The sequence below is a fragment of the Staurois parvus genome, unplaced genomic scaffold (assembly GCF_062004578.1).
Source record: "Staurois parvus isolate SC_StPar_1 unplaced genomic scaffold, SC_StPar_1.0 ptg000318l, whole genome shotgun sequence".
NCBI lineage: Eukaryota > Metazoa > Chordata > Amphibia > Anura > Ranidae > Staurois > Staurois parvus.
Window position 1 is genome coordinate 3509369 of NW_028318114.1, and position 18599 is coordinate 3527967.

Consider the following 18599-nt stretch of genomic DNA (forward strand, 5'->3'; position numbering starts at 1 on the left):
ATGACAATGGCTGTTTCATAATTCTTGATTGTAATATCAATGATGTACCGTATACCCTGGTTAATGTTTACACCTCAAATATCAGGCAGGTTGCATTTCTATAAAAAAAAAATGTTTAAAAATTGCCTCCTGTTGCCAAGGTTTCCTGATACTGGGTGGAGATTTTAACTCGGTCGGTGACCAAACTCTAGACTCATCTGCAAATTCCGAACATAGACCCTGTACCCTCAATGATCTTTTGTATAAACATAACCTGTTTGATGTGTAGTGGTGCAAGCATAGTACCGAACGAGATTCCACTTTTTCTCTATGGCTGACCATATATACTCTTGTATAGATCTATTCCTGACTGACAGATGGGCCCTTCTGCATGTCACCTCATCCACGATATAAACCATATCCTGGTCAGACCATGCACCTATCACCTTTTCTGACTCATCTAAACTTAAACTTGTCTCAGTATGGTGACTGGAAACATACCTCTTGTCGCAACCAGAAACTCAGCAATCAGTTGTCGATGTGCACAACTTATTCTTCTCCACCAATGACTCTGAGTCTGTTGATCACTTTACATTATAGAACACCCATAAGGAGTTCATGAGAAGCGTGTTTATCCAACTCAGCTCTACTAAATAACAGCTAGTGCGATGTTTGGACCAAATTATGAAATATATCTGATCGTTGGAAGAGGTGAACAAGCGGAACCCCACCCACCAAACTTCAGCAGACCTCATGAAACTAAGACTGTCACTCAGAAATGTATTGCTTTATCAGTATAAAAAGCATGTAAAGTTTCTTAAAGCTGCTTTTAATGCAATAAATAATAAGACTGGGGCCTTCTTAGCTAAACATTTTAAAAGGTAGACATCTCTCGCAGAAAATCCCTTTCTTGATTGATAAAAGAGATGGTGCTAAGGTTTCATCCCCTGACCGTATAGCTGAAATTTGTAAAGAATACTAGGCTTCCCTATATGACTTAAAGCAAATGCCCAAACTCATTTCTTCATCTGCTCTCCCTACCCAAACTGAGTTAAACCCAGCTTTTCACATTATCTCGACCCTTTACAGAGATATAAATGTAAAAAGTCATTTTCAGCCTACCAATGTCCAAACCATTGATGGCTTCCCCAACGAATACTACCAAAAACACAATGATACCCAACTCCTCATCTAGTAGCCATCTATAACTCAGAATTGACTAATGGGCACTTGCCAAAAGAAATGCTACAGGCTGTAATTACTAAAATACCCAAACCTGATAAGGACACCTCCCTCCCTAAAAAATATAGGCCCATTTTACCATTAAATTTGGGCATAAGGATCTACGCAAAAGCGTTGGTCCTTAGATTACTGAATGTCCTACTCTCCCTTATTCACCCAGACCAGGTGGGGTTTATCAAAGGTTGTAAGGCCCCAGATGCCACAAGAAAAATCCTGAACATACTCAAACATGCTGAATGAAATAAAATCCCATCACATCACCGTAGATGCTGAAAAAGCAATTGATCATGTACAGTGGGTGTTCCTTGGAGAAGTCCTGCAAAAGTTTAGATTTCCTTGCCCAATCCTCACAGCTATAATGGCACTCTACACTCAGCCAACTGCAAAAATGTTTACATCTGGGGCTCTCTGCTCTAATCTAGCATTTATTAACAGAACAAGACAAGAATGCCCACTGCTATTTGCACTAATTATGGAACCCCTAGCGCACACAATCTACATATCTGGATTGTAGATAGGCCCTACTCAGAACAAGATTGGACTTTTTGCAGATGACGTGATTTTGATAGTCCGCTTCAATCACTTCAGAAAATTCAAAGTCTTATTCACACCTTTTGCTCAGTTTCATATTACAAGATTAATGAAAGTAAATCCCAAATTTTGGGCCTTAACCAGTTGCCTGCCACCCCATAGCAGGTGTACTGCTATAGGGCGGCTTCACGGTGTAAAACCACGTAAATATACTGTATGAAATTTTGCATTTTCGGGTAGGGGGCGCATGCACGTGGGCCAGCCCTACCCGCGTTGCTATTGGCTCCTGAGAATGTCAATCACCGGGCTCCGAGTCCCAGCCAGTGATTCCCGGCCCTGACTTGGTGATTGTTAGTGAAGCTGAGAGGGGAGAGACCTGTGTGTAAACAACACAGATCTCTCTCCTGTCAGCAAGGACATGCTGCTTTCTATCTCTTTGCACAGCAGAGAGATAGAAAGCAGCAGGTCTACTTAGTAAAACAGCACATAGTACACAATAATACACTCCATAACACACAGTTAACCCTTTGATCGCCCTAGATGTTAACCCCTTCCTGCCCAGTATCATTAGTACAGTGTCAGTGCTTTTAATTAGCACTGATCACTGTATTATTGTCACTGGAGATGTCAGTGGCAGTTAGACAGTTCCCATCCAGTGTCAGAATACCCACAGCAGTCCCACTATAAGTCACTGATCGCTGCCATTAATAGTATAAAAAATTAAATAAATACAAATTTCAGTATATATACCGCCATTTGTAGATGCTATAACTTTCACGTAAACCAATCAATATACACTTATTGGGATTTTTTAGCAAAGACGTGTAGCAGAATACATTTTAGCCTAAATTTATGAAGAATTTTTTTTTATTAGATATGTTTTATAGAAACAAGTCAAAAATATTGGTTTTTTTTTAAAACTTGTCAGTCTTTTTTTGTTTTTAGCGCAAAAAAAAAAAACACAGCGGTGATCAAATACCACCAAAAGAAAGCTCTATTTGTGGAAAAAATTACATATCATTTATGGATAGTGTTGCATGCCGTGCAATTGTCAGTTAATGTAACGCAGTGCCGTATTGCACAAAATCACCTGGTCAGGAAGGGGGGTAGATTTTCTGGAGCGCAAGTAGTTAACATACCACTTTCCTTCAAAAATACTATTATGGCTCAATTTCCATATACCTGGGCCGACACCTCCATTAAATATCTAGGAATCAACAACCCCAAAGCACTTCTGCTAGGATTTAGGCAATTTCCAAAAATGTGTTGAAAACCCTTTCCTTTATTTCCTTGCTAGAACTGTAATCGGAGGAATACATTTGTTTTAAATACTTGTTTTGTCTAAATTCCTATGCCTCTTTTGTACTATTCCTATCTAATCTTATATTCCTTTTTTCTAAGATACGCACTTTGTTCTTACGTTTTGTTTGGAAAGGGGAAAAAAACGAGATGTGCACAGGTATTAGTGTTTTACTCTTCATATTTGGTTAATCCACATACTTTGCCCCATATCACCCTCAATATAGTGGTTGTACATTGTGTACATATCTATTTTTTTTATTTTCTATAGGCATTACTACATTATTATGGTCTATACCTCCTCCATTTGTCATCTCTTGGATCTCTGGTTGGGTCTCTCTGGGGTGGGGGTATGGTCTCTTTCCCCTGTCCGGTTTCCCAATATTATCCCAATCCCAATATCCCGTATCCCAATATTACACCTTCCTTTACTGTCTTTATTGTCATCACCCCATTCTTTGTTGGATATACAGTACATCTATAGTGTATCTGATATTGTACATTAAGTATGGGAAGGTGTATGGGGTGATTATAATTATATCATGTTCATCTAACATTTTTAAGGACTAATTGCCCTTTCATTTTACCATTAGTTTTTGGAATAAAATTTTGTTTTTAGACATATTTGTTTGATATCTTTCTGAGGGTAAAGGATTAGCACCATTAAATTCCCATTTATTCGTGTTCTTTGATAACCCTATTGTTATGAATATGAAGATGCTCTGTGTCCTGGGATGTAAGAAAAAGAAAATATTTTATTAGGGCTTTCTAAATGTATTAATATATGTGATATATTGGGGTTGATTTACTAATACTAGAGAATGCTAAATCTGGTGCAACTCTGCATAGAAACCAATCAGCTTCCATTTTTTTTGGCCAAAGCTTAATTGAACTTGCTGAAATTAGAAGCTGATTGGCTACCATGCACAGTTGCTCCAGATTTTGCACTCTCCAGTTTTAGCAAATCAACACCATTGTGTTTATTTCTCTAATTTGCATCTGTACTCACTTGCTTCACAGTTATTTTACTGAGTGTTATAGAATTGTAGATTTGATGTCAGGATGGTTTGCAGGTCAATATTTATAAAGCTTGTATTTCGGTTTTTTACATCAATAAAAAATCACGTTATGTTAAAAAGACTCATCAGTAGATAAAATATTAGTTTATACAATTAGACTTTTTATCATAGCACATGTGTTTTATTGATCTAAAAATGTAAAATGCAAATCTACATGCACTCACTGCAGCAGCAGCCAACCATTTTTTATGGAGTTCCTGATGGTAATGTAGGGATTTGCTGCCTCCTACTGTTAACTGCTAATATTACAGTGTTATGTTTAATTATATATTAGCACTTCCTGTCTCTGAGAGGCTGGATGAGAAACCCCAGAAGTAACAAGTGGAGAGAGAGCAGCTAACATGTCTACATACAGGAGCTGCAGTACTGCAATACTGAATGTTATCTAGACCAGAGGAAGCGACTTTTTAACTTTCTATTTAACTATAGCAGCTGATAACCTCCTGATTTGAGTCCTAGTGACAGACAACTCTCTTTCCTATTGTTATTGTCTCACATGCACAGTGCCAGATAGCTAGGTTTGTGCTACTGTATGTATGTAGTGGGCACCTTCTGGTATATTAGTAAGCGTATATCTATCTGCAATTGGGTTTAGATGCAGCTCCTGTTATTTTAGTTATATGCATCTCCCGTTAATTTGGTCTGGGTTTCTGTAGCTAGGGCTTGATAACCAGCATAGGCTAGAGCCAGGTTAGGCATCCAACGACCACTTCTGGCAGTTAGAGGTTTTTTTGTGTGTCACATTAGAAACTGCTAAGGAATAACTAAAGTGCGGAGTAAACAGGCTGATTCTGAGTTTCAGTGTCACAGCACAATTTCTTCTGCTGAAAAGTTGCATTCTAGGCTGGTTGGACAACAGTTGGAGGATCTCCCCATCACCACTGATCTTGTCTTCAGGTATCTGACACAAAGATGGATGATGCATCATGATCTTTACAGTTACATAGTTAGTCTGACTGAAAAAAAAGACAAAAGTCCATCCAGTTCAACCATAAAGTTATAATCCTATACCCACAGTTGATCCAGAGGAAGGCAAAAAAAAAACCCAGCAAAGCATTATCAAATTTGCTCCTGCAGGGGAAAAAAATTATTTCCTGATCCCCCCCGAGAGGCAATCGGATATTCCCTGTATCAACTTTACCTATCAATGTTAGTAACCAGTTATATGTTCACTATATGATGTATTTATACATGTTGATCATATCCCCCTAAACCACTTGCCAACTGCGCTGTAGCTAAAGGACGGGTACAGCGTGGTTGTCCAGTCCTGGGTGGATGTCATATGACATCCTCTTAGAGCTTCCTATCCATGCCACCTCATCAGTGCCACCTATCAGTGCCCATCAGTGCTGTCTATCAGTGCCCATCAGTGCCACCTATTAGTGCTTATTGGTGCCTATCAGTGCTGCCTATTAGTGCTCATCAGTGCTGCCTATCAGTGCCCATCAGTGCTGCCTATCAGTGCGGCCTCATCAACGCACATTAGTGATAGAGAACAATTACCTGTTTGCTAAATTTTGTAATAGAAAGAAAGAAAAACTTTTTTTTTAAATTGTTTGCTCTTTTTTTGCTTGTAGCGGAAAAAAATAAACACCCAGAGGGGATTAAATACCACAAAAATAAAGATCTATTTGTGTGAAAAAATTATAAAAATTTCATATGGGTACAGTGTTGCATGACTGTGCAATTGTCATTCAAAGTGCAACAGCGCCGAAAGCTGAAAATTGGCCTGAGCAGGAAGGGGGTATAAGTGCTTGGTAGGCAAGTGGTTAATCTCCTCTTCTCAAGAGAGAATACATTCAGTTCCTCTAATCTTTCCTCATAGCTGAGCTCCTCCATGCCTCTTAACAGTTTGGTTGCCCTTCTCTGTACTTTCTCCAGTTCCCCAATACTCTTTTTGTGAATTGGTGCCCAAAATTGAACTGCATATTCCAGATGTGGTTTTACTAATGATTTGTACAGGGGTAAAATTATATCTCTCTCGCTGCAGTTTATACCTCTTTTAATACAAGAGAGGATTTTGCTCACTTTAGAAACTGTAGCTTGGCATTGCATGCCATTATTAAGCTTGTGATCTACCAGAACTTCCAGATCCTTCTCCACCATTGATTCCCCCAGTTATACCCCCCTGGTATGTATGATGCATGCATATGATGTTAGCACCCAAGTGCCTAACCTTACATTTATCAACATTAAACCTAATTTGCCACATAGTTGCCCAATTAACCACTAGCCTACAGTGCACTTATACCCTCTTCCTGCCCAGGCCAATTTCCAGCTTTCAGCGGTGCTGCACTTTGAATGACAATTTTGTTGTCATGCAACACTGTACCCATATGAAATTTTTATCATATTTTGTGACAGATAGAGCTTTATTTTGGTGGTATTTAATCACCTGTGGGTTTTTTATTTTTTCTTAAATAAACCAAAAACCACTGAAAATTTAAAAAAAAAGTTTTTTCTTAGTTTGTGTTATAACATTTTATAATAAGTGATTTTTCTCCTTCACTGATGTTCACTAATGAGGCTGCACTGATGGGCACTGATAAGCTGCACTGATGGACACTGAAAGGTGGCACTGATGTACACTGATGAGGAGGCACTGGTAGGTGGTACTGATGGGCATTGACAGGCATCACTGATGGGCACTGAAAGGCAGCACTCATATATGGCACTGATAGGCTGCACTGATAGGTGGTACTGATAGGCGGCACTGACTGGCACTGTTAGGTGGCACTGACTGGCACTGTTAGGCAGCACTGATAGGCAGCACTGACGGGCACTGATAGGCGGCATTGACTGGCACTGTTAGGTGGCACTGACTGGCACTGTTAGGAAACACTGATAGGCAGCACTGACGGGCACTGATAGGCAGCACAGCTGCACACTAATAGGCAGCACTGACAGGCACTGATAGTCGGCACTGACTGGCACTGATAGGTGGCACTCATTGGCAGCACTGATAGGTGGCACTGACTGGCATTGATAGGTGGCACTGACTGGCACTGATGTATGACACTGAAAGGCAGCTCAGATGGGCACTGATATGTGGCATTAATGTGGCACTGATGGGCACTGAAATGTGGCACTGATGGGAACTTCAGAGTATGAATCATTAACCACTACTGTCTGAATACAATGGTTTAACCACTTTTCTATTCATTTACATATGGATATAGCCATGTATGGGGAACTATGTCAAATGCTTTTGCAAAATTCAAGTATACCACATCCACTGCCACCCCTCTGTCCAAGGTTTTGCTCACCTTCTCATAAAAAGAAATGTATTGATGTATTTGACAACTCCTGTCTTTCATGAATCCATGCTGTCTGTTGCTTAAAATTTCCAGCAAGAACTCATCTAAACTTTGCAGTATCTTCCCAACTATAGAAGTTAAAATAGCAGGTCTATAATTACTTGCTAAAGATTTTGACCCCTTTTTAACTATAGGCACTACTTTGGCCTTACGTCAATCCAGTGGTACTATGCCAGTCATTAAAGAGTCCCCAAAAATGAGAAACAATGGCTTTGAAATGAAAGAGCTCAATTCTTTAAGGACCCGTGGGTGTATGCCATCCAGTCCAGGTGCTTTATTCACCTTTATTCTGACTAAATATTATTGGATCATATCAATTGTGAGCCAATGTGGATCATCTGGAGCTGTGTCAGTACCATGCCCAAAGTGGACAAGAGCTCCCCCATGCTCCATGCTCCAGAGCTGAAGAAGATATTTAATAAATCTGCCTTTTCTTTGTCCCCAGTCACCCACTCTAGATTATTTTGTAAAGGGCCAACATGCTTGGACCTGTCCTTTTTACTATTAATATATTTGAAGAATTTTTGGGGGGTTTGTCCTGCTGTCTCTGTTTTCAATTTTTGCGGCCTTTCTTTCTTTTTTAAATTATCTGTTATAATCTTTGTAATGTTTAAACGATGATCGCGTTCCTTCATTTTTATGTTTAATAATTTCTCCACCCCCCTACATAAAGAGGGCTACAATAATAATAAGAGAATTTGCCTGCAATGAGAAAGAGTGCAGTTTTCTTATAGTCTTCAACTGAGAGACTGCAACTGAGCATTTTCACCCCATACCTGGAAGTGCCTAAAAATGGCCTTTAAGGCAGCTAACTTAAATATATGAGATTTAGGTAACTGGGTTTAGATCAGCATAAACTCCACTTTAGCCTATGTGGCTCTTATGGGTTACACCAGTGCAGCAGGTCTATAGAATAGAGAAGTGATTCAAAGACTAAGTTTTAAGTGCTTACTAGAGACTAATAGTAATAGCTTTCAGCTTAGAAAGGAATCCTCATAATCATTCTACTTTATGATCCAGACATATATTCTGTTTTGCTAAACTCACTGGCATTAGCAAAGGCTTAGCATACTTGACCTTTTTGCATTCACAGCATTAAAGTAAAAAACTTCCTAAAAACCTTCCTTAGTAAATTTTTAAACCCTTGTCCTCATATTTTTACCTACTGTCTTTTGTCACTGCCACCAGGTCCGGGATGATGTTGTTCCCGGAAATTCTGGGTTATAAAAGAGACAGTGAGAGTAGGGAGCTGTCTGTCAATTTGCTGGGAGGAGCAAGCAAGGGCAAGGCTTCCCAAGCACTGCGTTTCAATGGACACCCACAGTCCTGGTATGGGGCATACAAACACATGGGTATCTCCTTAGCATAAGGATAAAATGCATTTTCCAGGGAGAAGACTATACTATATTAGTCTGAACTTTCTCAACTGAAATGTAAAAAAAATAGGGTTTAATATCACTTTAAGGGAAAAGTTCCTTTAAACATTTACAAATAAATAGTGAAATCTGTGTAGGCATTTTAAATAAAATATGCTTGTTCACAATACAGAACACTACATGCACATCATACATAAATGAGCTGCTATATTCATCTTTCACAAAATGAATGGTTTGGCAGTGCAGTGATTTTTATTTTGATGGGAATAGTATTATTACTTGAAAGAACATTTAATCATACAAACCCATGTTGGCAATTATACTGTGGACTGGTAGCCTGGATGGGCCATGGTAGGATGACTTGTATCTGCATAATTTTTCCAACTGTTCATGCTGTTTAAAAGCAGAATTTTCTTCTTTGGTCACATGGATATAAAAGCAGGTGTCAGTAGAGCTCATGATGTACCGCGGCCCTGGGTTTAGCAAGATGTTTTTGTTATCCTCTCTTCTAACACCAGTAAGGCAGACACCAAATCTAAAAGATAAGGAGGGCAGCAGGGAATCTGTGAGATGAAAAGTCTTTGACATGCTAATCATACAGGAGCTTTATGAATTCTATTACAATGCAGAGAAATGAAAATGCTGCACACTAACCTCCAAGCTCAGATAGTCCTGAGATCTAGTTCTGTTCTACGTTCATCTGGATTTGAATGGAATAACTTCACTGTCATGAAAACAAAGTTAAACTTCTGAAAGCTTTTAAGCAAAGATGCTTGAAGTTTTTCAAGGATGTTGAGTAGAAATCGGATGATGTAAGGGCCAAGTTCCCATTATGAAGAAGCCACTAGAAGAGATAAAAATCTCTAGTATTTGCCACAGAGATGCTGTAAACATATCTATAAGTGATGCTGTGATCTTAAAACTAATCTGTACATGGATTCCAGGACAGTCATATAAGTCTCATTGAAGGCGCACAGTTAGCTGCTCTGCAACCAACAATGGGTGCTTTACCAGGTGGTATCTTTTCAGGCAGATAAATTCCCTTTACAGGTGAACTTCTGACAGATATATAAACACTATTTAGTCCAGTTATGTATTCAATAAAAATCATTACATTTATTTTCAAATACAATTAAAATAAATCAGGTATTATAGCTTCTTATAAGTCTCTGTGGAACAACACCAAGTATTCTGAGGCAATCAGTATTGTATTGCATTGCATTATCAACAGGCTAGACCCTTGACTAAGAATTATTTCTTGCCATCTTTAAATAAAAGTCACCGACCTAACTGTGCTGTCTGACAGGGATACTTAGATTACAAAATGGTTGTGAACAGGATTACATTTCTTTTGACAGGTAAAACAGTAAACATGCACACCGAGTGTACATCAAGCATACCCTGGCACTAATTATTTCTTGTTACTTAACCACGTGGTTCGGAACAGTTGTAGCTATTGGAAAAAAGGCAGCACATGACCATTATGAGTATGGTTGGATGAAAGAGTGTATTAACATTGAATAAAAGGTGCATTGACAGATCTAACATCTACCCATTCTTCAAAGAATCAGTAAGCATAACTGAGAGACAGCAATGTGTTTATGACTAAACAAGTGCAAAATACTAACTGAAAAGGACAATTACACATTTATATAGAAAACCTCTCATTATGTGATGCCCTCAACTGTCGTGAATGCTGCTGGTCTGTCACAGATGCCATGTTTGGTCCTGGGAATGCTTTTCTTTCTATCTTTTTCTCCCACATTTGTCATATTCCCTTTTGTGTTTCAGTGATAAGGCTAATATCAATACAAAGCCAAATATTTATGCTAGTATTCCAGATACAGTATGCTATATGTAAAATAAAGGTAGTTATTTTATAGAAATATACAATTTAATTTTTGTTTTGTTTGCCTGTAGTAATGAGGGCAGTAAACAAATGTGCATAGAATTGCTGTTTGTTTGATTTTTATAACACATGCAAGGAAAGTGGGCAGATTGTAAATGTAGAAATGTCTGAATATGCTTAATTCTTTGTAATAATAAAACCTTTTCTTACCTGTACTCTTCTTTCTGGGATTAGAAGACATAGATGGAAATGTACTAAACTGGAGCATATATAATCTAGAGCAGCTGTGTATGGTAACAAATTAGCTTCTAGTTTTAAAGCTTAAACTGATTGTAAACCTTTGAAATGCAAAATGAACAAATCATTCCAATGAAAAAGTATGTTTTCCTCATTTTCTTGCACCTAGTGTGGATCCTGGTCACTCCCTCACTCCTCTGCAATTTCCCTGCGTCATTTATTGCAGTGTTTTCTGACATCAGGCAACCTACAGCATCAGCCCACCCACCCCTAGCAAGCAGCAAGTGATTGGCAGGCACACTGAAAAGATAATGTGTATGTTTCCCACTAAGGCTGTGTACAGGTGTTTGTATCCCTTCCCTCCACTCAGATTCCAGATTATACTCAGCACTCTTCTCTGTGCTGTGGAGTGTGTTATCTTAGATCCCCAGCCTTGCCTCCTGGAAGCTAAAAAATGTGATCTGCTCTGTGTGCATTAGAGGGCTTTGGAGGAGAGAGGACAGCAGCTAAATGTAGGAGGATTTGCTTCATCATTGTGTATAATCTGAGACTTACATATCAGTAGGCTTTTATAAAGGCTTATTACCACTTTAACCAAACAATCTGAAGCTAGAATTTGATTTGCTACTTTGAACAGCTGCTCCAGATTTCGTCTGCTCCAGTATTAGTAAATTGCCCCATAGTAATTTATTTCTGCAGAAAATACTACAGCACTTGTTTCAGCTTTAACCAACATGGTATTGAGTTCAACAGTGTTTTGATGCTCTTAAAAAGATTCTAATACATTGTCTTTGTGCATATGTAACATGATAGAACAACAATTTGTAAGAAGATTACCAGATCAGGCAATACACTTAGTGTGTTGAAAGACAAAAAAACATAAAAACCTACTAGTGGTAACATGTTTGATAAGTTCAGTAGTTCCTGTTGGAAACCATGTCCATTATAAATAATCTTGTGATGTCCCATAATTTTATGTTACAGTATCGGCACTGCAATGCCATTCATACAGTACTCGTTGGCTTCTGTGTGACTCAGATTTCAAATGCTGCTGAAGTTCAGAGTAGAGGGAGGCTTCTTAGTTAGCAACTTTGATCCACGAATAAGGCCCCCAGGGGCTGAAACGCATGAGCATTTACATGTATTATGGAACTTTTAACCCTGGATAATTAAATAAAGGATTCCCTGCGCTGTTTACTCATTGGAATGCCGGCTATACGTTCGGCATTTAGCAAATTTTGACGAGATTTGGACTCCACTAGACCTCTGAAGGTATGCTTTGAGATTTGGCACCAAACAGTCAGTAGAAGATCCTTTATGTCCTGTAAGTTGTGAGGTGAAGCCCCCATGGATCAGACTTGTTTTTCCAGCATGTGAGGAAATATGTGTTCTCTCACCTTTCTATCAGAACCAAAATTAACTTTTTTGAGCAATTTGAGCTACAGTAGCTGTTCTAAGGAGTCGGACTACACGGGCCAGTCATTACTGTCCCTTGAGGCCTGGCTGCCCATGACTCTGTCACTGGTTTACCACTTTTGGTAGGTCCTGACCACTGAAGACTGGGTACATCGCACAGGATCTGCAGTTATAGAGTTGCTCTGACCCTTTGTCTAGCCCAGCAATGGGCAAACTACGGCCCGCGGGCCGTATACGGCCCAGCGGACCTTTTAATCTGGCCCGCGGAGCGTGGCAAACATTGCCTGTCAGAATGTGTGTAGGCGGGGCAGCGTGAGGAGCGGGACACCAAATGTCAGCACAACTATTTTTTGTTTAATGATAGTTTCTATTTACAAAAAACGGGCACAGCCATGGGCGCTAATTTTGCACCTAGCTATGCCAATCTCACCATGGGCCTCTGGGAAGATCGCTATGTCTGGAGTAATAACATCTTTGCTGCCCATTTGGTGTTCTATGGTCGTTATATAGACGACATTATCATCATCTGGGACGGCCCTGTCACTTCTCTTGCACCTTTTATTCAACACTGTAACAATAACCCATTCAACCTTTCTTTTACCCACGTTATGGACCCTACCTCACTAAGTTTTCTTGACCTGGAACTTAGCCACTCGGACTCTAATATTATAGCTAAAAATTACACCAAACCAACCGCTGGTAATTCCTTTCTTCATTATACTAGCTGTCATCATCCGAGATGGCTCAAAAATATACCCAAAGGGCAGTTTTGCAGACTTCGACGCAACTGTACCTTACTTAAGGACTACAAAGCCCAAAGCATTGAATTAAAACAAAAATTTATAGAAAAAGGATATCCCTCTGAGTTAGTGGAACAAGCATATCTCAGCTACTTATCAGACACGATCCCCCCACCTAAGCCGCAATCATCGAACAACAACAATATCCGTTTCATTACACAGTTCCATTCTAAACATCACAAAATGGAATCCATCCTGAAGAAACACTGGCCTATCTTACATCAAGATCCACACCTTAAAATGATTATGCCTCCTACCCCCACATTTGTATATAGAAGAGCAATTAACATTAAGAATAAAATTGCACCTAGTAAAATTCCCCCCCTGAAATCCCCTCCTATTCACAATAGACCGGTACTAATCCCACTTATTGGGATGTTCCGCTGCAACAAACCGCTCTGCCTCACGTGTGCCCATGTGAAGCATGGCCAACAAAATTTTACAATTAATGGAAAAGTCTATCCCCTCCAAGCCTTTTATAATTGCTCTTCCACATATGTAATTTATTGTTTGTCCTGCCCGTGCGGCCTTTTATATGTGGGACGTACCATTAGAACACTGCGAAAAAGATTTGGAGAGCACCGGAGGTCAGTTGATGATGGCATTACTAAATATAGTGTTCCCCGCCATTTTTCAGAGTTTCATTCTAAATCCTCTCTCCATCTACAAGTATGGGTCATTGAGGCTATACCAGACCATCTCACCCCAGTTGAACGTTTCAAATTATTATGCCAACAGGAGACCTATTGGATTTTTACTTTAGATACCCTTGCACCTAGGGGCCTCAATGAAGAGATTGAGATACACACGATTATTTAATTTTTTTAAAAAAAAACTTTTTTCAAAAATTATTTTAATTTATTCTTCATATCTTTTTTATTATTTATTATTTTTTATCGTATATACTTCAATTCCCACCACTTCCCTTTTTTTTTTTTTTTTTTTTTCTACATGCGTTTTTTGTGGTTTTTTTTTTTTTTTTTTTTCCCTGATTGTCTCCCCCCCCCCCCCTTCATATTCCACCTTCTTACCTGCCCATCTTACCCTTTACAATCCACATCATAGTAATAACGTTTATAACTAAATATTTCCTGTGTAATCTTTTATCTTCCACATGCGTTTTTTTTTTTTTTTCCCCATTTCTTTCCTTTCCTTCTATTCTTCCTATCTTTCACATGTTCTACAGAAAGCAGCTGCTCACTGTTTATTTCTTATGTTTTCCACCACTGCTTGTTAAGCCTGTATGCATTATACATTTTTTTTTTAATTTCACTATCCCGCGCTCAGTTGCCCCACCCCTTCCTCCTCTCCTTATTTATTGGCTCATTCCACTAGCCAATCAGGTCTGATGAAAAGGCAGGTTGCCTAGAAACGCGTCACCGCCCCCTTGGAGGATTCCCAGCAACGTTCTGATGTCATTTCCTGCCCGGTGGCCATCTTGGATGTGCCTCAAGCTGGCTACTGTACCCACGCTGATGTGAGAGATCAGCAGTGCCTGCCCTGGATCCCGGTTCTTATCTGCGCCGCGACTCCCGGTTACTGCGCCTGCCATCCTCGCTTCCTCCTGTGGGACCCGCCTAGAGCGCCAGCCACGCAACACCTTGACATTACAGCCATCCATTTGTGAGGTGCAGCACAGATGACATCCTCCTCCTTATATATTGATGCCTGATATCTACCCACTTCTTGTGAGTTTTTATAATCTTGTGTGCAATAAACTTTTATATTCATACTGCACTTAGTCTGGCGCACTTCTCTTTCTTCTCCATTTACCACAGAGTCCGGTTTACTCTAGAAAGTGCAAGCCTCACAACGGTGTCTACATTGCAGCGTTGTATATATATGTATACACATATATATACCATCTATCTCAATCCAGTACTGTTTGCATCACAAGGCCTTTTTTCCCCTCCTTTCCCTACCCCCCTCCCCTCCCCCCTTCCCTCTCCTCACCACTAAAGCTGCATCATCTACTTGTTGCCCCTTTATTACTGGCATGTACGATTATATATCTTAATTTCTGTTTACTGGATTATTTTGTTTAAGGTTTGCTGAGTGAACCTTATGTCCACTACAAATTCTCTTGCGCCAATTGCATTTTTATTTTTGTCTATTAGAGTGGATAACTAAGCCATCCTTATCCTCCTCATCCTCTCTTACCCAGGCTCATACTATTTTGCCTTCCACCGCAGCTGCCAAAGCAGCCTTTTCCACATGCTGCTGGAGGATGCGCAGCAATTTGAACACTCTGATGTTCATTCCCAGGTTGAGGAAGAGAATGACATGACGGACAAGAAATTGTCAGGTATATTCCTCCAGCACTGGTAAATCAGAAAAGGACCAGAGGCTCGTAAATATCATATATTGCTAGACGTATATTCTCTGCCCAGTAACCAAAAAACAGGCATACAAACAAGCAAGAAAATGTGAAAAGAGATTCACAAAAAATTGGTTACATTATGGACAGAATGCGATACTAGAAGTAGTTCCAAAATGTATGCTTTATTACACAATACACATGTGGACAATTAAGGTAAATACCTCAGTTCACCATCACCTCAGTATGAGAGAATACAAAAACAGACCTAAAATCACATAAAAGCAACATCAAGACCGGTCTTTGTGATAATGTGCTGCAGACATAGTAACAACTACCTGTCTAATATATTTGTAGCACCGACACATTGGTTACACCACCATGCAGGAAGTGTATCAAAAAATTGTACCATATCGGCATAATATGCATGGCAATAATGGCTGATAACGAGGTACAGGTACCCAGGCTTACAAGAGCTTCTTATGCAGGCCAGAAAAGTCTGTTGCCATTTCAGGTTGTCATACATGGCCAGTGTTCAGCTGGGTGACATTCAACAGGAATTCAACCTTCTCACCAACCACCTCATTTGTCACATGCCCACCAGGTAGAACTCAACATAGGCAATGTTGCAGTGGCTGCACACGCAGCAGAGGGCTATCAATAAGTACCTGTGTGAGTATGGCACAAAGACAGGCTCAGGGGAACTTGTCTTCTTTTTGCTACCCCAGTGGCTGCTGATGAAGGATGCATGCACTGTCCAGTCACCATTTGAGGAGGCCACAAGGATGGTGAGCAGCGAAAATGCATGTATCAGTGACACTATCCCTTTAGTCTTCCTGCTGGAGCACACACTGCATGGAAACATGGACAGGGCACTTGAGGAAGAAAAACGGGAGAAAGAGGAGGACTTCCTTTCCTCTCAAGACCCCCCATTATGTACATACCATTCCTGCAGGGCAGCAGAACACACAGGAGGATGAGGAGGAGGATTGTGGTAGCATGGAAGTAGTGGATAAAATATGGAAGTCTTCAAGGGATAGTTTTCATTCCCCAGAGGATGAGGTAGTTCCTGACAGTGTCATCCTCAGTGACCCAGAGGATTCAGAATCTCATGCCTCCTCAAACTTATGCTGCATGGGCTCACTTATTCTGCAAAGCCTGTAAAAGAACCCGAGGATTCGTGGTATCATGATCATTATTGGTTGGCATCCTTTCTTGATCAACGTTACAAGGGTAAACTTGCAGAGCTCATCCTGCCTTCACAGAGAGAGCAGAGGATGAAACATCTTGAGGACGCCTTGAAAAATAAATTGTGTAACATCTTTCCAGACACTGGGAGCTTATCATTTCCTGGACAGCCTGTTTCTGAGGCTTCGTTCGGTTAACCCTTTGAGGACCAAGGGACGTATTTGTCCCATGTTTTTAATTGCGTGTATCATCTGATTAAGAACTTAAAACTCTTTTTTTTTTTGGTATGAGTCAAAATTTTAGTTCTTATCAACAAACAACAAATGGATCTAGCTTTTTGCCAATTATTTCATGAAATGGCTTAGTTACAGCAACTGAAGTGTACGAACTTTAAAAACAAAAAAATTGATTCTTTTGGCGTTCCAAAATCTTACGGTCCTCAAAGGGTTAAAGGAAGAGCAGTGGAGAAGGCGGCCAGCTGACCAATGCCTTTAACCTCCCTAGCAATCTGATTATGTCAGTATTTCTGTGCTCTAAGCGGTACATTGTTTTCAATGGAAATATCTTGTTTTTTTATTGTAGGCCTGTAATTCTTAGAAATAACTCACTGAAATCTGTCCGAACAAGAGTCTAGTAAACATCACGAGTATGATAACATTTGAAACACGAAATCATAAATTATAATATAATAAATAATCATAAAAAATAATAATATAATAATACATTTAATTTAATAATGTGATCAAACCAAAAACACTGAAATTTGAAATAGAGCGCCAAGTTCGCACATCACTGAGCTTAGAGGCAAAATCGTTTTCAGTGTCTGATGGCGAATTTCCCCATGAATCATTATCACTCAATTCTGCAAGTGATTCTAATTTACTATCACTGTTCTCTAGCTGGTCTAAAACCGCATTTGACCTAAAGGGACACTTTTTGGACGCCATGGACGTTTCTCAGTTTCCAGGCAGAAAGAACAGTAAAAATGCAGGCAGGGCACAGGACAAAGCACTAGAGACAAAATGTATGTGAAATGGTTTGATACAGTAATGTAATACTATCAGATTTTAGTGTATTTAGTGAATGTCAAATTTTTCCATTTTTTAATTTCCCGCCGGTTCCGTCCCCCATACGTCCTGACGCTCTCAGGGAACGGAACCCGGCACAGGGATGTCTGCATCGGCCAGAGGATATGACCAGGGACTGTGCAGGGGAGACATCGAGGGAGCGCAGGACAAGGTAAGTGCTGGACGGATCCCAGAGCAACGCTGCAGTGTAATCCCGAGTGTAGCTTGGGGTTACCGCTTCTGGTACTGAAACTTAACCCCGAGCTACACTCGGGAATACCACCAGGGGGATTAAACAATTCTTTAGTTGTCACCCAGGGCTGTTAGGTTTAAGCACATAACAGCAGCGTCTGCATTATATGGTGCAGGATTATCTAGGGGCAAGAGCAGACTTGGACACATTTCCAGCTGAGGATCCACTGGGTTACTGGGTCTTGAGGATAGACCACTGGCCAGAACCTACTCAATATGTAATCAAACTACTGTCCTGTCCTGCATCCAGCATGCTTTCTGAATGGACATTCAGTGCTACTGGAGGTTTTTTGATTGATAAAAGAGTGCGTCTGTCCACAGACTTCATTGAATCAGTCCTGGATCAACAGCAGCTATCAAGCCCCTGATGCTGATGTAACTTATTAAATTTGTTAGGGATCTGGAATCCCTTGAAGACTGCCTATGCTGCCTATCCTATGCCTGAATCCTGATTATGCTAGTTTCCAACAATGTTTTTGGTTTAGGGCACCACCAACACCCAAGGCCCAATTTGTCTGCACCTGTTTTGACAGATGCATGTAATTTTATTTTATTTTTATTTTTTTTCTAATTTTTAACAGTAGGGCCTATTCCTGTGCCCAGCAAGAGTAACTGTGAGGGGTTATACTGTTCAGGTACCACCAACATCC

General features: G+C 40.0%; 1 pseudogene; it reads right to left on the bottom strand.

Moving 5' to 3' along the window:
* LOC149457497 (potassium channel subfamily T member 2-like) overlaps positions 1 to 18599 on the bottom strand; it is a 1031266-nt pseudogene that overhangs the window by 782806 nt on the left and 229861 nt on the right.